This window comes from Ambystoma mexicanum, chromosome 1q (assembly GCF_040938575.1).
Source record: "Ambystoma mexicanum isolate Mex_15411 chromosome 1q, UKY_AmexF1_1, whole genome shotgun sequence".
NCBI lineage: Eukaryota > Metazoa > Chordata > Amphibia > Caudata > Ambystomatidae > Ambystoma > Ambystoma mexicanum.
In genome coordinates, this window is record NC_090922.1 from 157667610 (window position 1) to 157672840 (window position 5231).

Here is a 5231-nt window from a genome sequence, read left to right on the forward strand (position 1 = left end):
AAACAAACCCTGCATGCTGCAATCCAAACCGACCCTGACAAGGCCCAGTTCTTGGAAGTGAAACACTTCATGTAGGGTGCCACGTGACTCTGTTAAAATAAAAATCCCAAACAAACATTTGGGGGTGCCTGCTCCCCCAAATGAAAACATGGGTGGGTGCCACCATTCAAAGCCTCGTAACTGCTGAGGTTGAAGTCCTCAGAGTGGGATCAAATACTAGCATTACCTCACAAATGCCCCCTACACCAGGGTCACCTGTGAAGGCTACACGTCCGTAACAATTCCCTAACACATGTCACTTGCTCAAGGACACACCCGAATGAAGGTGAATCAGGGAATGACATCCAAAAGCACAGTTCGTCCCACCCCCAATCACCCTAATGCATGCACCGGCCTACCTGGTGCATACCCCCCACCCACAGCAGGTCTCTGCTGCCACCTTCCACCCCACTCTCCATGGCACACTGCAGTCACCACACTGGTCTTTCGGGTACTCTCTTACCTGCTGTACTTGGACTCCTGGTCCAGGGAGTCTTCTCAAGGCCATGGAGGTGCTGCAAGTGGCTCCTGCCCAGGGTGTTCCACTCATCCGGCTTTGGACTTAGATAGGGGGAATCCTTGTTCACTGCGGGAAGAGAGACAAGACAAAGGTAAGTGGTTTAGAGGATTGGGTGAAGCCTCTAAAATACCCCCCCAGAACTGCCATGTAATTTCAATAAGCCCCTGCACACTGCCACATGCTTCGGTCACCCACCCTTGCAGGTTTATCTAACCCTCGCTCTGTTGCATGCCTCTGAACTCATGCATGCATGCCCCCCAGTCAAGATTGCATGTCAGGAGAGTGATTAGAGGGGTAGGTGTAGGGGCTACAAGTCAGAACACAGCTTACTCCTGCAGCCATCCGGATTCAGTCATGACTGAGAGAGTTAATTGCTTTTAACATTAAAGCTTCACCAGAATAGCCTCATTAGAATGTTTCAAGAAGTTAGATGCCCCTGCACAAGTAGGTTTGCCCCTCCTCCCACAGTCTCTGAGGTTAGCCCTGCTCCCAACATTTGAAGGGGTTACCTCCATCTCCCCTCCTGAAATGTTTTGCAGAACAAGTAGTACATGATTAAAAACTGCCTTGCAACATGTTTTGGATTTGATGTGGTCGCGGCAGGGGATAACTCACAGAAAGGTGCCATGATTCAAGTGCTTAAAAATCGGCAAATCATTAACAAACCTACCTCACATTGATGAAAGGATGTCAGTGGCAGGATCCCAGCAGCCTCTATACAGTTACTTGGATGGGTCGCTGGTGTGATGCAGTTGAACTCCTAGGCAGCAAAAGGGACCATCGGAGAGAATCAGAAATCATATAATTGGCAATGCTGAAAAAAGAAACAATACATTAGTCCCTTTCCCACCGCATTGTACTACTACACTAAGTGTTCTTCAAGCAATAACCCATTGTCATAACTGTTTTACAATCTTGAAAGACCACCTGGTTATAAACCACTCTCGTATGCTAGCCTAAAGGGTATTACAAACAAAAATGAAACAAACAAGCATTGGCAATGCCAACAGTTTTGGCTGTTGTGTAGGAATGGGAATGGCACTTGCAAGGCACTGCAGTAGTGGAATTAACTGACCATTGATGGTAGCAGGTGCAAAATGGTGCAAGTACCAGGACATCTAATGGCAGTGCATGGCAAATGCATAATACTTATACACAAGCCAACATGTTGACTTTGACAATGCTTGTTTTTAACAGAACTTCAATGAAGGACAAGCTTTAGGGAGGTGGACCGGGGTAGAAGGGACAGGTGACACAGATGGTGGAAAGATGGTGACATGGAGAGGAGGCGCAAATGACACAGAGAGAAGGGATATGACCCTGAGGAGAAGGGAAAGTGAAAAAGAGGTTGAACATGGGAAGGAAAGGGACAGGTAACATGGGCAGGATGAGAGGCTGTGGCATAAGGGACAAGGAACAGGGGACAAGAAGCTGAATATGTGGCAGGTGACAGGGGCAGAAGGGGCTGGTGACATGGGCAGAAGAGGCATGGGAAAACAGTGTGCTTGTGACATGGTGAGGAAGGGGCTGGCAAATAACATGGGGACATGGGCTTAGGCCATGGGTAGGGTGAAAGGCTGTTTATAACGGGTGTGATGGAGCAGATGGCATGGGGGAAGGAAGGTAGGTTATAAGAGGGAGAAGGGGAAGGTGACAGGGAGGAGAAGGGGCAGGTGACAGAGGACGACGCAGCAGAGGTGTATGGGAGAAGGGAATGGGCACATATCAATAGGAGAGCTGACACAGGTGAGAGGAAGGATGCTGGCATGAGAGAGAAGAGACTGGGAAAGAAGAAGCTGGAGTCATGGGGAGAAGGGATAGGTATCATGGGTGGGGGAGAATCTGAGACACAGCGATAAAAAGAGGTGACAGGAAAATGGAGAAGAAGTGGCAGGTGACAGGGGAATAAGGAGCTGATGACATGGGTGTGAGTGAAGGCTGACACATGGGAGAAAAGGCAGATGATACAGAGGGAGACAAGAGGGAAGGGGCAGGTGACAGGAAGAAGGGGTACAGGGAAAAAGGGATACAGGGAACAGGGGGAGGGTGACCTGGAGAAGGAGGGTCTGGTGACAAGGGGGGATGGGTAGATGACATTGTGAGGAGCAGCGAGGGGCTGATGGAGCGGTATAAGGGCGGTGAGGGGTGGACGGAGAGGAGCGGCGCCGAATGGGGGCTGTGAGGGACTGATGGAGAGGTGTGGGGAAGCATGGGACTGAAGGTGAGGTGCTGGGGCAAATGGTGACAGTCAGGATCTGATGGAGAGGTGCTGGGGCAGCTTTGGACTGAAGGAGAGGTGCTGGGTAGGTGGGGGCAGTCAGGGGCTGATGGACAGGTGCTAGGACAAATTAGGGAAGTCAGGGGCTGATGGAGAGGTGTGGGCAACGAGGGACTGAAAAAGAGGTGCTGGGGGAAATGGGGGCAGTCAGGGGCTGATGGGGGGCAGCTTGCGACTGTAGGGGAGGTGCTGGGGCAAATGGTGGCAGTCAGAGGCTGATGCAGAGGTGCTGGGGCAAATGAGGGAAGTCAGGGGCTGATGGAGAGGTGCGGGGCAGCTTGTGACTGTAGAGAGGAGCTACGACAGGTGGGTGCAGCGAGGACCTGATGGGAAGCAGCTGGGCGATAGATGTGGGGCCAGTGAGGGGCTGAGAAAATGTTGATGGAGAAGATTGGGGCACTGAGGGACAGTGAGAGACTGATGGTGTAATGCTGGGGCTGGTGGAGACAGCAAAGGCCTGATGGAAAGCTGTGCGGCAGGTGTGGGCAGTGAACGGCTAATAGAAAAGTGTTAGGGCATGGGGAGGGGGGTAAGAGGCTTATAGGGAGGTGCAGTAGACGGGCAGAGCATTGATTGGGGTATTAGAAACTCAGACATGTTTGGGCCTTATTCACAGAAGTGTTTTATAGTGGTGCAATCCCATTGACAAATGCTCTGTGAATCAGGCCCATATGTGTTCTTAGATCATGGTAGCAGGGGCACGGTGGTTCTAGAAAGCAGCCTGCATTGCAGTGAGATATTAAGTGATACCAAGTAGTGTGCAAGTGAAAATAAACGAAAAGAAATCATGCTTCGCCATTCGTTGCACAGATTTGCAGCATTCAGACAAACCAGCAGCATATCAATGCAGTCTTTATCTGTAGTGCGCCTTGTGTTGCTTTCTTTCCATGGGCCTGCTCACAGTGCACCACGTTTAGGTACGGGCCATTTTGACACACCGCTGTGTCCCCAAAGCCCCCTTCGGCGCGGCAACAGTGGAGCAACAAAAATCTTGCCCCAGCTCATTTGGCGCGACGGCTATTATGGCGCAGCGGTCCAATACTGAAATTAGCGGCTGCTCCCAAATAGCCCTTGCACCAAATTATACCCGTTTTGAAGAAAACAAATCAAATCCTAAGTGTGACACAAACATCAGCAGCACTTTCCGCCTTAGATATCGCAATGTGTTGTTAACTGGCAGCATCACAGTTTGCTCGAAGGAGAAAAGGGAACACGTGCACAAGCAAGCTCATCCCCGGGCAGCTGAAACTAACAACTTCCAATGTAAAATGCACAGATCTTCTCTGGCACACGTGTACTGTGCACTTGAAACGGACATCCCTGAATTTAAATGTGGGGTGCTATAAAAAAAAACAGGGTAGTGACACACACCGGGCAATGGATAAGAAACCCCCATAAACAGGGAGACACCCACACAACATAGAAGCGAGAACAGAGAGGACCTCGACATGTATTTCCGACATTTATTTTTTTAAACTGCAAAATACATGTCCCTTCCAAATACTACTGACCTCTCAAGTGCACTTGTATTGCACCCCTGCTCAGGAGGTTGTCAGGGTTTGCACTGGCAAAAACAGTCAAACATGGCGTGTGCCTAAATGTCCTGCTGCAGCCTGCACACGTTATTAGCAGAAGCGTTGAACGATGCAGTGGTCAGTTCCTGACTTTCAGACTGAAAAGCAAAGTTCACATGGATCACATGAAAAAGCTGCAAATGCTGCAGTCTGGGAAGTGAAATCGGCGAGAAAATAACTCAGATATCAATTCTCAGACAGCATTTGCAGAATCGATGAAAGCGTGAAATCACTTGCCGTTGATGACATTATAAATGAATAAGTAATCTCACTTACCTAAACATGTAAAATAACGAGATGGCAGTACACACGCAGCAAAAACAATAACGGCTCCAGTCTTAGTCTGTGCACGTGCAGGAAAGCAGGCCTGAAAGGGAGGGGCTGGGGTGCGGCTGTGAAAGGGCAAAACTATCTCTGGCCCGTTTCGGGGGAAGCAAAAAAAAAAAAAAAGAGGACTGCGAAGCCAACGAGGGTTTTCGTTGTTGTCATTAGTTTCACAGAACATGTACATTTTTTTCTGAGTGAGTCTGTGGTTTTGCAGTTGTGGAGCTGCAATAGCCCTGATCTGCAGGGACACATTTAAAATTGACACAAATGGTAGCGTCCACAGGGACCTGGAGGAGTGCTGGAACAATTGTACATCCCACTCCCAAATACAGAATATTAATCAAAGGGGCGTGTATTTGTATTTGAGGGTCACACATTGGTTTAGGAGACGAGGAAACTGTAAAATACAACTCCCACTGAAGGGTGGTGCTTCTCTCTAATCACGGCAGAAGCAGCTCGAATGAGGCGCTCTTTGCACCTGCATTTCCCTCCC

The 5231-nt window shown here is 49.5% G+C and overlaps 1 long non-coding RNA gene across 1 annotated transcript; it reads right to left on the reverse strand.

The window, feature by feature from the left end:
• Positions 1–508: 508 nt before the first annotated feature.
• Positions 509–4850, reverse strand: LOC138521095 (uncharacterized). Its single transcript, XR_011282933.1, has 3 exons — positions 4688–4850; positions 1230–1373; positions 509–625 (listed from the first exon to the last, which is right to left on the reverse strand). It is a non-coding gene; the product is annotated as an uncharacterized lncRNA (long non-coding RNA).
• Between the last annotated feature and the right edge of the window lie 381 nt (positions 4851–5231).